The 16,254-nt window shown below is 43.1% G+C and overlaps 1 protein-coding gene across 1 annotated transcript in view; it reads left to right on the forward strand.

Moving 5' to 3' along the window:
* Window positions 1–16,254, forward strand: part of COL19A1 (collagen type XIX alpha 1 chain) — a 315,358-nt gene that overhangs the window by 17,523 nt on the left and 281,581 nt on the right. The window lies entirely within an intron of this gene.

Below are 16,254 nucleotides of genomic sequence, written 5' to 3' on the forward strand. Positions count from 1 at the left end.
ACTGTAATGGAAAGTGACTGTCCATCTGCTTGGTGGTGGCAGTTACAGGTAACACATTAAACAGTTCTTTTCTGCTTTTAGGTGCAATAAAGTGTAGGCTTTTGGTTTATTAAACCTTGTATGACTTAGGTCTTGGCTGCTTTTCTCCCCATATACCACAGATTCATTTAACATCAGCTAAGGTGCTGATTGAACAGTATTCAGATTGAACATAAGAAATGTCTGGTCTTCTGGTTGCCGGTTATTTTCAGGAGAAGGCCCTTGACTCTGGAATTCTAAGCTAAACCAAGAATGTGACTTCATTGCAAAGACCCAGATTTTTGCCTCAGAGTAGGCAGGAAGATGGGTTGGAGTTTAGCTCCTTTCCTTTTCTGCTTCTGGTGGAAGGTCCTACAATTGTCTATTTAACATACTTGATCATTGCTTGCGGTTCATAAATGAATAAATAAAATACAGTGGTTGCCATTAAATGTTAACTTGGGCCTGTAGATACCACCAGATACTAGTCAGTCCAGGAATCCTAAAAATCGTTTGCCATGGTAAACGTGGAATTTGCATATGTACAGATAATCTTGTTTTTATATTTTGTGAAAAAATAAAAACATACAATGGAACTCCAATTATGCAATCTAATTGGGACTGGAGAATGGGCATGACTTGGGCTGTCAGCTTAAATACTGTAAATATAGCAAAGAAACATTGTGTTCAACTGATACCTATATGTATTGTGGCTAGGGAAACTAAAGTTCAGTGTTTCATTTTAATTGTGGAAAAATGCAGATCTTTGTTTATCAGAGAATTTTTTTTTAATCATGGAAAACTAGGATCCCTGGTCATTCAAGGTGCCCCCTAAGACACTCTTCAGTGGAGGTTCCAACTGGGATTATTTAGTCTGCAGAAGAGAAGAACGAGGGGGGATTTGATAGCTGCTTTCAACTACGTGAAAGGGGATTCCAAAGAGGATGGATCTAGACTGTTCTTAGTGGTACCAGATGATAGAACAAGGAGTAATGGTCTCAAGTTGCAGTGGGGGAGGTTTAGGTTGGATATTAGGAAAAACTTTCAGTAGGAGGGTAGTGAAGCACTGGAATGGGTTACCTAGGGAGGTGGTGGAATCTCCTTCCTTAGAGGTTTTTAAGGTCAGGCTTGACAAAGCCCTGGCTGGGATGATTTAGTTAGGGATTAGGTCCAGCTTTGAGCAGGGGGTTGGACTAGATGACCTCCCGAGGTCCCTTCCAACCCTGATATTCTATGATTCCCCATTTTCAGCAAAGGAAAAACTGTGGCATCTGTGGTAAATGCTGCCTTTAAAAACGAACATTATAAATATGTCTGTTTTTCTGCATATTTGTAATATTACTGTTTTTGTATTTTACGTGACTTAATGGCACATTTAAATGAGGAATAAAGCAATGCAAAAGCAGAACTACCTGTTCATACCCATGGTTTTAAGAACATCTTTGGTAATGGATTTGAGTGCAGGTTTTGGGCCTAAGTTACTAAGGCCTTGTCTACACTTACCGGGGTTTGACATGCGGCAATTGATGCACTGGGTATCGCTGTCCCGTCGACTCCTGTATTCCACCTGAATGAGAAGCGGAAGGGAGTCGACAGGAGAGCAGCCTGCGGGACCGTCCTGCCTGGCCCTTGTGCTCCGGCTGCGGAGGCTAGCCCCTGGCCCTTCCCCCTTGTACCCCCTCCTCCGCCGCCACATGGGCAGCGCTCTGGGCAGCGGGGCTGCGCTCTCCTGCAGGGCAGCGCGGCAGTGTGTCCGGCTCCGGCAGGGCGTTGCGGCTGCTAGACATGCTGCTCTGAGTGGCGTGGTAAGGGGGCCGGGAGGTCCCGGGGGGCAGTCAGGGGACAGGGAGCAGAGGGCTGTTGGATAGGTGTGGGAGTCCCGGGGGACCTGTCCGGGGGCAGTTGGATGGGGCGGAGGTTCTGGGGGGGCCGATCAGGGGATGGGGAACGGGGGGGTTGGAAAGGTGTGGAGGTGTTGAGGAGGCACAGCCTTCCCTAATCGGCCCTCCATACAGTTTTGCAACCCCAATGTGGCCCTCGGGCCAAAAAGTTTGCCCACCCCTGGCCCAATGAGATGGGGTTATAAGTTTTGCCTGCCCATTCCTTTATTTTAAATAATTTGGGTATTAGAGAGAGAGTCGCAGGGCCTCTTAAGTGGTGTCAGCTAGGAGGCCAGACTTCTGAATCACATGGCTTTATAAAAACATTTTTTAAACCCTGAGTTGTACCTGAAATTTCAGCTCCATTAGAACTGTGCTAGAAGAGTTTATAAGCTCTGTGAACCTCATGGGCTATGTATCAGAGGGGTAGCCGTGTTAGTCTGTATCAGCAAAAACAACAAGGAGTCCTTGTGGCACCTTAGAGACTAAAAATTTTTTTAGTCTCTAAGTTTTCGTGCACTATAACCCACTTCATCAGATGCCATGTAGAATTTTAGCAAGGTCTAAGATAAGGGGCTCAGTTTGGTTACAGTTTCTAAAGTTTAAGCCAGCAAAGCTCATAGCTCCTGTTATTTCTTGTATATCATTCTGCCATGCAGGATTCAATGTTGTAAATCATCTAAGAACCACGTGTGAGGCTTCACTGAAATTATACACGCCAACAGCATAGCTTGGCCTGTAGAGTTTGTAAAAGCTTCACTGAAGTTACAAGCAAAAATCATTTTAGACAATTTTTTTAAATTATATAGATAAAGGAAGTTTTTCTTCTTTAATAAAAGCGAAAGAAACTCAGGCAAAAAACTTTAATGAACAGTTATGGTTGAGAATATATTATTATTTAAAACAGTGTTAATAGAAAATAACTTTAAAATCCTAAATGGTAGAAACTCAGGAAATTTGCAGTTTAGGTTGCAACACTAACCTCATCTCTGCCCTTGTATTTCAGTCACCTCCACATTTACACCAGAGACCTTCTCCTTTACCATGTGTGAGACATCCTTTTTTCATCCACTTTTCCATTATGGACCAGACTACAATATATTCCAATCCTGTATGCAAGCCAGAGATTAATCTTCTGTATGCACCATACCAGAATGTATTGGAGAGTGCAGTCTACCTCATCCACACTCCTTACTGGTCAACCCACTTTACATATCTATTCATTATCTGTGTAGGATTAGAAAGTGCTAACTGTTTCATAATACATACACACAAGGGCACTAATTTCTGGCTCCACTTAATTCTGGCATTTCCTAACTTTGGAGTGCTTGACTTTGCAAAGTTAATGTTTTTTTAACATAGTTCTTGTGTGTAATTTTCTCAGTTTTAAAAAAGCAAACTGAAAAGACAACATTTCTGTCATGTGACATTGACTCACATAGCTCATCAGCAGGGTTGGAACCTTTAAGCTCCACTACAGAGACCTCTGCCACTTGAGCTAATGGAGTAACAGGTAGTAGTAGTAGTAGGTTATCTTCTGCGTGGACCAGCTCTAAGATGGAATGGAACACTTTGCCAGCAGGTTTCATAGATATTTGTTGATAGGAGAGGAATGATGAAACTTAGGAATCTTAAGTTCCATTCCAGGCTTTGGAAGGAAGAATGTTCTAGTGAACACACTCTTCTGCCCACTCCCCTCACAACCTGTCACTTCCTGAGTCCTGTCTCTACATCACCACTGCGCTCCTCCCCTCATTCTGTTCTTCTCACTTATCAGTCCCAATCTTTGTCCATTAAATCCTTGTCTCATTCCTTCAGACTTCCTCTCTCAATCCTTCTTTCTTCTCCATCCCTAAACTCACAATCTCCTTACCCAGCCATTCTTAGCCCCTCCCTAGCCCCAGCTCCTTGTTTGCAGTCTCCTTGCCCAGTCAGTCCCATTCTCTCCAGTCACAACTGGTCTTTCTAGTCCTTCCTGGCCTGCAGTCGCCTAGCTCCCAATTCTAGTTTTCTTCCATGAACTTCTCATCCAAGTGCAGTGTCCTCACCTTCCCTGCTCCTTGTCCTAGTCTCTTTGCCTAGCCACACCCTGGTTCCTAATCAGATCTTCAGATCTGTTTCCCCTCCTCTGCACACACACTCCTTTCTGAGTCCCCTGTTTAGACAGTCCCCATTTCCACCCCCTGGCTCGCAGTCCCACTCTCTGCCTCACTGTCATTTTTCAGTATCAGTCTTCACTCCCTGCTAGCCTTTAGTCCCAGTCTCCACCACCCAGGCTCCTTTCCAGATCTATTCCCCCAGTCATACTTTGCAACGCCCTAGGTTTGGCTCTTCTCTCTTGTCATTTGAATTACACTGTTTCCTCCTCTACACTGCCTGGCTGCTAGACAGGGGATTATTGACAGCACAGGAGATACAGGCTCCCTACTCAAAGTTCAAGCTTAATAATAGGTAATGCTGCCAATCCCATCTATAATGGTGTAAGACTTTACAGTAAGGGAAAACTGAGAAGTAGAAAAGTATACAAAACTTTTAAAAAAGTTGACTCAATATTTTTCAAACTTTAAATGAATTTTCACTTCAGTGTTCAGACTGAATTTTGGGCAAAGTTTTCAGTTGGTTCTTTTATCTGAACTGGTTGTAACCATTCCCTGTCCAAGTCATTAATTATTCTTAAATTACATAAATAGTTTCCCCTAAATTGTTTTCATATGACATTATCTGATGCAACTTGATGCCTAATGCAACATGAAACCACACAGTTAATCGTAATGTGATTTGAGGAAGATGGATCAGGGAAAATTATTTCAGGTAACAGACAGCTGATCTTAACTTTTATTTTAATAAACTTTCAAAGTACCCACCCTAGGCACAGGCTGGTAGATGTCTCCTATTAGTTGCTATCCTTTTTTTTGTTTATACTACTCAGTTATGCTTCAGCGTAGCAGCCGTGTTAGTCTGTATTCGCAAAAAGAAAAGGAGTAATTGTGGCACCTTAGAGACTAACCAATTTATTTCAGCATAACTTTCGGTGCATGCATCCGATGAAGTGAGCTGTAGCTCACGAAAGTTTATGCTCAAATAAATTGGTTAGTCTCTAAGGTGCCACAAGTACTCCTTTTCTAGTTATGCTTCAGGATTTTTCCTTTTTTGTCTAAACTTTTTTCTACATAGTAAATGTTATGGCTAATGTGCAAGCATTGGCAATAAGAGCAAGTGAGATTATTAGCTTTGGTCATCTGGCCTTTGTTTTTTTCATTAACAGTGAGTCTGTTTGAATCCTCTCAGCAAACACAAAAAAGGGTAAGACTTCAGAATCTCAGTCAATGTTAAATACATCATCCACCACCATAGCAAAGCAGTTAAAGTTGACTCTGAGCTCTGGTCACCAAATTATTTGTAACATGACAGCTGATGGGATATGTCAGCTGGAAAAGAAATGTCTTGATGTAAACTCCAAGCATCTCTCACTTCACTCTCAGGAAATGTAACTCAGATCATCTTTCTCTTCCTGGAAGATATTCAGCAAGTCAGAGTCTCCATTGATACTTGTAAATACGGAAGTTCATCATAAACTCTAACACACTCTCATGCACTGTGGAAGAATTAGAGTTCGTAAGATTTAAAAATAGCAGCTTCTTGTCCATCAGTGCTTTTTAAAGCAAAAACCAAAAGGTAAATAAAAGATTGCCTTACTAAATTTGATATGGGTAACTCTTACTTCTGCTTCACAAAAATAGCACTGAAGGCTGGCTATAACAATGATTACACACTAATTCATTCACACTTCTCTTTTCAAGCACAGTAGAGATTAAAAAAAACAAGAGATTTGAGTTTGACACTTTCAGAACTTATTTTGAAAAACCCAGAACTTGTACTTCGTCATCCCACATCCCAGTGTGCTCAGGTATAAAGTTCATGCAAAAAAAAAAAAGTGTAGAAGTCATAATATGTAGTCAAGAGTTGGTGGAGATACTTATTGCTCCCAGCCCCTTAAAAAGCATAGCAATGTTTATTGAACTGCTGCAAAAGGCCATGACAAAAACTTCCTCCAAATAGAGTTAAAGGCAGAAATTGATTGAACAAACTGTTGTTGTCCACAGGTTCTATGATTGAATGTTCATGGTTATTGTCCTTTTTTAAAAGAGGGCTCCAGAGGTGATCCTGGCAATTACAGGCAGGTAAGCCTAATTTCAGTACCAGGCAAATTGGCTGAAACTATAGTTTAAAAAAAAACAAAACAGAATGATCAGATACATAGATAAACACAAATGTTAGAAAAGAGACAACCTGCCTTTTGTAAAGGGAAATTATGCCTTACCAATCTATTAGAATTCATTGAGGGTGTCAACAAGCCTGTAGACAAGGTTGATCCAGTCAACATAGCATACTTAGACTTTCCTAAAGCCTTTGACAAGGTCCTTGTAAGGATGTCACCTTGTAAGCACCTGCTAGCAGCTGGGGGTGGTACTGCAGTTCTCTTTTCACCCCGACACTTCCTGCAGGCTGCCAGCTGATCTTGGTGCATCTTCTGTGGCTTGGCCCCCTGACAAAGTCCAAATGAACCCCTTCCAGTGTAGTAAAGAGTCCAATAAATGAACAGTCCCATTGCCCTTACCTGGGGTCTTTAGCCCTGGCTCTGGGCCCTTTAAATTCAAGCCTTTGTTCAGGCTCTCAAATAAGCCGTGTCGTCTCCTTGGGGCTAGTGCCGCTAAGGATCGTAGGGAAACCCGTGCCTGCCCACTACTATGGGTTCCAACCAACAGACCCTATATACAGCAGCTATGCTTTGGTCGATTTCAATTTGTTGCTGCATCTTCCCTGGGCCTCCTATCTGGCCACTTTCATCTCGACCCTTAACTCAGGGTTAAGGTTCTTAGGTCCTCTCTCTCCCTGCAAACCCAGTTTAAGCAAATACAGCCAGAAACAAACTGGTTATCCCTTACCCCTCTGGTCCCAGCCAGGAACTGACCTGCTAAACCCCCGCAGTGCCTTTTATCTGAGCCTAATGAGCTCTGATTGGCTGCTTCTGTAAGATTTCTCTTGGCAGGCCTTGAGGACTAATCTTCACTGCTCCTTTCCTGGGGAGGGTGTAGTGGGACTGTAGGGCCTCTTTTAGAGAGCCACAAAGGCCAGGTGCACCTCATCACAGTTGCTCACCAAAGGCTGTTAAGCAAACTAAGCAGTCATTGGATAAGAGGAAAGTCCTCTAATGGATCAGTACCTGGTTAAAGATAGGAATGAAAGGGTAGGAATAAATGGTCAGAGGTGAACAGCAAGATCCCCCAAACATCTGTACTGGGAGCTTTTAACATACTGATAAATTATCGGGGAAAGGGGTGCTGTTTAACATACTGATAAATTGTCGGGGAAAGGGGTGAACAGTCAGATGGCAAAATTTGCAGATGATGCCCTACAAAATTACTTGAGATAGTTAAGTCCAAAGCTGACTGGGAAGAGTTACAAAGGGATATGACTAAATTGGATGACTGGGAAACACAATGGCAGATGAATTTCACTGTTGAGAAGTGTAAAGTAATGCACATTTGAAAAAATAATCCTAACTATACATACAAAATGACAAAGTCTAAATTTAGCTGTTTCTGCTCAAGAAAGAGATCCTGGAGTCATTGTGGACAGTTCTCTGAAAACAGTTGCTCAATGTGCATCAGCAATCACAAGAGGTAACAGAATATTAGGAACTATTAGGAAAGGGATAGATAATAAAACAGAAAAATCATATTGCCACTATATAAAAGCATGGTGCCAAGGTTCCCTCCCCACTCTGAACTCCAGGGTAGAGATGTGGGGACCTGCATGAAAACCCCCTAAGCTTATTTTTACCAGCTTACGTTAAGACTTCCCCAAGGTACAAACTATTTAACCTTTTGTCCTTGGACTTTATTGCTGCCACCACCAAGCGTCTAACAGATATATAATAGGGAAAGAGCCCACTTGGAAACGTCTTTCCCCCCAAAATCCTCCCCAAACCCTACACCCCCTTTCCTGGGGAAGGCTTGATAAAAATCCTCACCAATTTGCATAGGTGAATACAGACCCAAACCCTTGGCTCTTAAGAACAATGAAAAAGCAATCAGATTCTTAAAAGAAGAATTTTAATTGAAGAAAAAAAGTAAAAGAATCGCCTCTGTAAAATCAGGATGGTAAATACCTTACAGGGTAATCAGATTCAAAACATAGAGAATCCCTCTAGGCAAAACCTTAAGTTACAAAAAGACACAAAAACAGGAATATACATTCCATTCAGCACAGTTATTTTATCAGCCATTTAAACAAAACCATATCTAGCTAGATTACTTACTAAGTTCTAAGACTCCATTCCTTTTCTGTTCCCGGCAAAAGCATCACACAGACAGAGATAGCCTTTGTTTCTCCCCACCCCCCAGCTTTGAAAGTATCTTGTCTCCTCATTGGTCATTTTGGTCAGGTGCCAGCGAGGTTATCCTAGCTTCTTAACCCTTTACAGGTGAAAGGGTTTTTCCTCTGGCCAGGAGGGATTTTAAAGGTGTTTACCCTTCCCTTTATATTTATGACGCATGGTATGCCCACATCTTGAATACTTCATTTAGTTCTGGTTGCCCCATCTCAAAAAAGATGCATTAGAATCAGAAAAGGTACAGAAAAAGGCAACAAATTATTAGGATGGAACAGCTTCCATATGAAGAGAGAATAAAAAGACTGGGACTGCTCAATTTAGAAAAGAGAGGGCGGGGGGGACTATGGTAGAGGTCTATAAAATCATGGATGGCATGGAGATAGTAAATAGGGAGATGATATTTACTCCTTCACATAACACAAGGACTAGGGGTCACCCAATTAAATTAATAGGAAGCAGGTTAAAAACAAAAGGAAGTACTTGTTCACAAATCACATAGTCAACCTGTGGAACTCATTGCCAGGGGATTTTCTGAAGGCAAAAAGTATAACTGGGTTCAAAAACGAATGAGAAAAGTTCATGGAGGATAGGTTCATCTGTGGCTACTAGCCAAGATGGTCAGGGATATAACCCTGTGGTGTGGGTCCCCAACTACCAGAAGCTGGATCTGGATGACAGGGATGATGTCATCCAGAATTGGGATGATGTTGTCAGAATTGCCCTATGCTGTTCATTCCCTCTGAAACATCTGGCACTGGCCACTATCAGAAGACATGATGCTGGGCTAGATGGACCATTGGTCTGACCTCTTACATCCATTTGTATGTTCTTATTGTGAGAGATTTATGTTACCAATCTCCCTGAGGCTTCAGGTGATTAGGCTGAGGCCGCAGGATTTTTAGGGGAGGAGATGAAGGAGCACGCCAAGTGACACCAAGTTTAAAGCTTTATTAATCAAATAACAGCGGTGAGTGTTGGGCGCGCCCCACGTCTCTTAGAGGGAGGAAGAAAGCGTTAGTGTCCGAGCCCTAACCCACTTTCATACTTACATACGCACAACCCGAGGCTGGCCAAGCCTGGGTGTAACGTAAGAAGAAGGCTGGGGGGAAGGGTAGACGAGAGTTCTGCCCTGTGCACAGGTCGTCTAGTGTCCGCTGTAAATTTCTGACTTGCTTCAGCTCTCAGGAGAGTTTTAAGCCCTGGGTTCTTCCAGGGGCATTTTCATCCAGGAACCCTCGTCCCCCGTGCTCTTGGTACCAGTCCAAACCAGCCTTCCACGGCTTCCTTAGTTTCCCCAGAACACACCGGTTTCAGGGTCGCAAGACTGTTGTTTTTTAACTTACTGACCTTTGCAATCTTACTAGTTTTGCAACCCCTTCAATTCTGTCTGGCTCTGTTCTCCTTTCTCATGGCTGGCCGGGGTTGAGATACAGGCTTCTGGCTGTTTGGCAGTGGAGAGCTTGTTTGTGTGCGCTCGCCTTGGGCTGCAGTTTCATTCCTTATCTTTGGGCCTAGCTGGATTGTTGTGTTAACCCATTCCTTTCTTTCTTCCTCCCCCTTCGGCCTCTTGTAACCTGCAAAGGAATCTTCCACTCCACACTCACACCTTCAACCCTTCCCAAAATACTTTCCAATGCATATAAAGGCATTAGCAATATACAACACTGGTGCTGACCCAGGGGACCCCATGGTGGGGGTGCATTTTATTGTCACTGTCCCCGCCGCTTGACCCCGAATCAACACCCCATTGTAAGATGTCACCACTTAGGTTTCCACCCTCCTTCTGACACTGTGGCTAGTGTCACCGTTGGCCTCCTAGACAAACAGCAATATAGCAAAAGCAAAATTATTAGAGCAGCAACAATTGCATACACATGCCAGTAGTGGCTTCTGGCTTTATTAGTAATATAGCATAACACATCCCCTTGTTGACATAGATGCCCCACCCAAATGGCTGTGGCAAAGGCAGCTTTCTCCAGGTTGAATGTGTGCTGCAGCATTGTAAAGGAGGAGGCATTTGTCTGGAACACGGTAAATTGCTCCCTGGTGTGCACCAATGGAAGAAAAACATTGGGTGTAATTCATGAAAAATTAAACACAATATAGTTGGAAATAGTAACTAAATAACAGCGGGCCAATGCACTGAAAAATTTTGTGCTTGAGATTGTAACAGCAAGTCAAGGGGCACCTTTGGGTAGGTGGTCCTCCAAACACACGCAGAGGTAGTGGTAAACAGATGTGCTTTAGTGGGGGGCGTATCCTGATGCCTCCCCTTCCCAGCAGATCTGTTGACCCACCTCATAAAAGCGGCCTGGCATTACCCTTTCTTTATGCATTATTTGAGGGGGCTTTGTAGGCCATAGCTGCCAGCTGTTGCCCTCTGCAATTCATCTGTGCTGATAGTCAGGGGATGCAGTCAGCACATACTGCTTAGCCATGTGACTGGGGGGAGCCACCTCCCATATGTCGCGATGGACCACTCAGTCCCAGAGGCAGCCTTTCCAAAGGCCTGGTTGGATTTTTATAGCAGGGGCCCACACTCCTTTCATGGGGCCAAAGGCCGTGAAGGAGCAGGCTATGCCTGTGCACTTCCAGTTAGTGAGCTTCCAGGAATAGCAAAAAGGCTATTGCTTCCGGGCAATCCCTGAGTGGAAATGGATTTCCCTGGGTCAGGCTCCATGGAGCACATCCTCCTGGACGCTACCGACTTGCTGGGATACATATTGTTGGAGCTGGGAGCACACAGAATTTGAAGTTAGTTGGTCCCCGACCTCAATTATGGCCTCAATCAGTCCCCGCAAGGTGTCTCGCGTATGGAGGGCCAATTCAGCAGTATGTTTGAGGGCAAAGGTGGCCACTGTAAGGTGGGTGAGATCCACACTTGTGACCAGCCCCAGGGCCTTTTTCAACTGTCCCAACCGCTCGTCTCTTATGGCCCCTTGATGAACATTCCAAATGCTAGCTGCCAAATTGGTCCCATCCCACAAGGAGCTCACCAAGGTCCACTTTTTCCAGGGGGACAACGCCTGCATAAGGAGGGCAAGTTGGAGGGTGGCCCCCCTGGTACAATTGGGAAGGAAGGCTGGGACTTGAAAGTGCTTCAGAGGCAAGTAAATGTCTAAAGCTCCCAAGGTGGCATTGAGGAGGATCCAGCGTTGAGTGGCTGCCTCCCATTTGGTGGCTGGTAAACTTTGCCACCACCGCTGGTGGGGGGAGATGTGGAGGTGCTTTTCTAGGACCATTCCCTGAAGACTGCGAGCTAAGCAAAGGAGGCTACAATTTAAAAGGGATGCTGGAAATTGTTTGGGGCATGTAATGTTTACCTTCCCATACTGGCAGGACGTGTGTGTGGATGAGTGGGTGATAGAACACATTATATATAATATTTGGAACTACGGGGATTGGGTTGAACCCTACACCATCCGGGTGCCAATATCGCAACCACACCCCGATGCCAGCTGTCAAAGTGAAGCACTGACTCTCATGGCATGTTGAACTCTTCTGTGACGTTGAAAATCTCCCCACGTACCTTCCCATCGGTGGTTCACTTGAGCCATTGCTCCCAGGTTTCTCCTTCCCAGTGGGGAACCACAAATGTTGGCAGTACGAATAGAGATCTTCCTCCTCCAAAGGTAGGGGCCATTGTTCCAAGGTGGAAACAAACTCTTTGCGGGGGGGTTTAGATGGAGATGGGATGCAACGTTGTCCCGGGCAGTGCTGCGTCGCGGGGTATGGAGTTCTTCTGGGTTAACCCCATCTGGGACCCAATTGAGGAGGGGGAAATTGAGGCACATACAAAAACTATCTAAGTCATTAGTCATTCCGTTACAGCCCTCCCTCCCTTCCGTCATGGATGTCATTTGCCTGGTTTAGGAAGTCATAACAACAATATTGCATCCAGGGATCAGAAATTACTATTGCTCGCCAAAGGGCCTTTTATTCTGCTCCAGGCCACCACATGAGGAACAGGGTTTGTCCCTCTGGGGTCCAAGGGAGGTCCGGGGCCACCCACCAGGTATTTTGCTGTGGCCCTACTGTGGCTATCCAGACTATGCACTGCCTTCATGGCACCTCCCCTCCAGCCTTACGCCACATTGTGGCTCAGGCCCCATCAGCAGCTCGAACCAGGGAGAGCCTCTGGAGGTTTTTGTTTTTTTTTTTATAATATAATTATTCAGATAATCCCATGAACAGATGGAAACCTGGATAGTCCAGGCAGATCGCAGGTCCACAACCGAGCCCCATGATGCCATGACCAGAAACCTAGGGAGAAACATGTTTTGAGCTGATTGGCGTGCACCCATTTTAGATTGTCTGAAGCTGGTAGCTGAAGCTGGTACACTACTGGGGAGATGCGATTCACAATGGAGTACAGACCCACCCACTTGGAGTCCAGAGTGTGGGCTGCCTTCCCCAGCTTTTGCAACATTACCTTGTCTTTAATTTGCCATCCCTGGATGTCTTTAACAACGATTCCCTTACACTTGGCCTTTTTTTAATTTAAAGCGGCCTTTACGGCTTCGTGGGTTTCACATAGCTCTTTGCTCAACTGGGCAAAGCTGAGACTTTTTTGGTTGTGGCAAATAGTAAATGTGATTATTGGTAAACACAGCACTTACATTATATTTCCATTTGTTTACTAGTGGGTTGCTAACACTTTCATTCTTCCAAAACACTTCTTTCCAGGAGTTAACACATACACATTGCCCATTATACAGTACTTTGGTTTTATTATACAATTTATTTTACATACAGGATCCTAGTGAAATGTCTTTACTACAGGGCTCTGGAGCAACAGGCAAGGACAAGCATACCCACTTTTGAGGAGTTCACTCGGTATAACCTCTGGTATCCAGTAGCTTCCCTCCCTCACCAGCCAACTGACTCAAGGTCTGGGGTAGCCAGAAGGATTCCATGTGCCATATGAGGAGTGGGCTAACTTTTTATATTTTTGCTTTTAGAGCTTGTTGGTGTGCATTTTTAATAATAATTTCCTCAATTAAAAGGTCTGGTCTTACTATGCTAGAAACATATTGCATTTATTCGTATTGATAAGTATCAAACAGTGATTTTTTTCTTTGCTTTAGCAAGTGTATTAAAACCTTAGTGTTTCCTGATATTACCCAAAACATTTTGTGTTGCAAGGTGGACAAAGCAAGTATCTGCATTTCAGTACATTCCATAGCTATAGCAGTATGTTTTTTGTATTTTTATTTGTTTTTGTATTAGGCTGTCCTGTAGCTGGGACAGAGAGCTTAATTTATTTGTAATTATCTTCAGGTTTACAGTATTTATAATTCCTGCTTTAAAACTAATTCCTCCTAATATGGTGTCTACTATCTGAGGATGTTTCCCTGAAGTATTTTTTTTTTAATACATAACAGTACTAGCAACAAGACAAACATCACAAGACAAAACATAGAACACAAAACACAATTTCTGTTGTGACAGTAGATTCATGGTATTTTGGGTTGCTTTTCATCTGGTATCAACTTTTTCTGATTTTTTGAAAGACAAAAAAAAGTGTTTCTACCCCTTTGGGGGTGGTAGATTATTGCTTAAAATATTTCTTTTTTTCTTTTTCTTTTTTTTTTTTCTTTTTTTTTTTACAAATACCCTTGCTGATAGCAGTCAAAATAGAGGAATTACCCCCATATTTTCCTGTGTTTGTTCTATAGGCAGGCCAGGTTTCAATGGCTTCTACCTTTATTAGTTAGATAATTTGCATTAACACAGGCACTTTCTGGCTTGCTTTTGGATCCAAAGCCATTAGCAGCTCAGAGACTTTGTCTTAAAAGGTACACAGTTAACTTTCACCAGAGTTTTGATTACTTTTTACTTTTAACTTCTGCTTTTAAAACGTACAAAAATCTGAAAAAGAAAACATAACCTACTGTGGCTCCCTTTGGAGCCCTAATAGGATTTTAATTAAGTAGCATGGTATGTTCGCATTTTTTATTTTTTTTTAACAATATACACTGCACATGTCCTGGGGAAAATGCACATTCCTTCTACACTGCTCTTTTTTTACATAGCTGTATATAGGTTAAATTTCTTTTATACATTTGGGGCAGTTAAGTTCCAATAGAACCCCATTATATTCTTTTAGCAAATTTGACTAAATTGTCATAGTTAAATGATTTTAATTAGATAGTCTCTTTGCCTGGATTATTTACAGACATTTCTTTGGAAAAGGGCCCATTTTTCTTCAGAATGGCTACAAAGAAACCAAGAATTCTCTTTTCATAATACTTTTAAAAAAATATTTTTACAAAGTTTAACTGCTTAATTCCCTCCAGCCTCTACAGAGTTAACTTTTCACTTTTTCCTTAAATTACTTGCTTATCTCCCAAAACGACACCTTAATCAACTAAGATTTTAGCATTCCAAGTACTATTTCAGGTATCTGAATTCGCCATGTCTGCACTTACTCCTTTCCTTACTCCTGCCACTATGCCCTCAGGGCTTCCAACCTGTTTTCCAATTGTCTGGGCCCGATCTTGTTTTCCTTGCTGAACTATCCCTTTTCATGGACACAGGCTTTGTTCCACTACCTATTTAGCGAGGAGGGTGGGCTCCTTAACTAGCCCCCACCCCACCTGGTCCCTTTCCTTAAACATTTCTTTTAAAATTGTGAAATCACCACAATATCATTCACAAAAAATACTGCACTGCCCAAACTCCTATATCCTTCAGAGTTTGGTTTAACAGAGCAAGATCTGTTTAAAAGGAGTAATCTCTTGAACAAAGTATCATCTTTGGATTGTTTCCTTGTGAACATTTTCTACACAGGTGCAACCACTATTTGCCCACACTCCTATATCCTTCAGAGTTGGGTCTCATATAGAAAACACTGCTTGAACATATTTCTTTATGAATCTCTTTTACCTGTATAACTCTTCTGTGCCCACACTCGTTCAAAACACAAAGTCTATACCAATCCCACAGCTGCCCCCAAGTTTTTACCCTTCTGCCTTACATACTCAGCATATAGGTCTAACAAATCCTGCCAAGTTTGCACACTTTTCTGAAGCTCTGCCATGGAACCCCAGGGATTGTGTCCCACCTTGATGAGAGCCCTCTCCAGCCAGGAGAGGTCCTCAAACCCCTTTGAAAGAGGCAACAGGGTCCCGTCCCTTTTTGTCACCCCTCCCGCGGCTCGGGCATCAGGTCCACCAACCTCCCGTGACACCAGCGGGCCAGGCAGTGGGACACCCATGTCCACGCTACCTAATGCCCGTGCTTCCGGCCTTGAACCCATCGTGGATGCCATCTTCCCACAACCACGGGACTTCTGAGTCTGCGATCATACCCTTTCGTTTCCTGAACATGCCGACGCAATTCATTAGTACTGCCAGTTAGAACAGTTGGTGTGCTCCTCAGAGCCCCGCCACCCACTTCTCCATCAAAAATGTGACAGATTTATGTTACCAATCTGCCTGGGGCTTCAGGTGATAGGAGCACCTAAATTGAACACTATATTAAGCTTTCAGAGAGATTTTAAATTCCAGATCTAATGTTCTGTAAGATTTTAAATTTAGAATTTATGTTTTGCCCATATTAACATTATGGTGTTCTCTGATTTAGGGTATGTGTCTTTCTATGAGTGCTATTGTGTATTAAAACACGTCTCTTTAATACACCCTAATTTCGGTTCTGATCAAATGTTATATAATTTCAATCTTTTTGTCTTAGTATAACACTTTTACTAATCAGCTCTGTCTAGACACTCTTTAAACCAGGTAGCTGCTTTTTATTCTATTATATATAATTAGAGCCATTCAAGTAATAGAAGATAGGCAAAACCCAATCTTTCTTGAGGATGCCAGTTTTCCAGGCTCCATTCCCTAGATGCCTGCATTCTGGAATTCACCATTGAATGGGAAGCACATCCTGTAAGGGATCCATTAATGATTTTCCATTAATTGGTCACAGGGAATGTTCCTTTACTTGTGCTGT

Source organism: Natator depressus, chromosome 3 (genome assembly GCF_965152275.1).
Source record: "Natator depressus isolate rNatDep1 chromosome 3, rNatDep2.hap1, whole genome shotgun sequence".
NCBI lineage: Eukaryota > Metazoa > Chordata > Testudines > Cheloniidae > Natator > Natator depressus.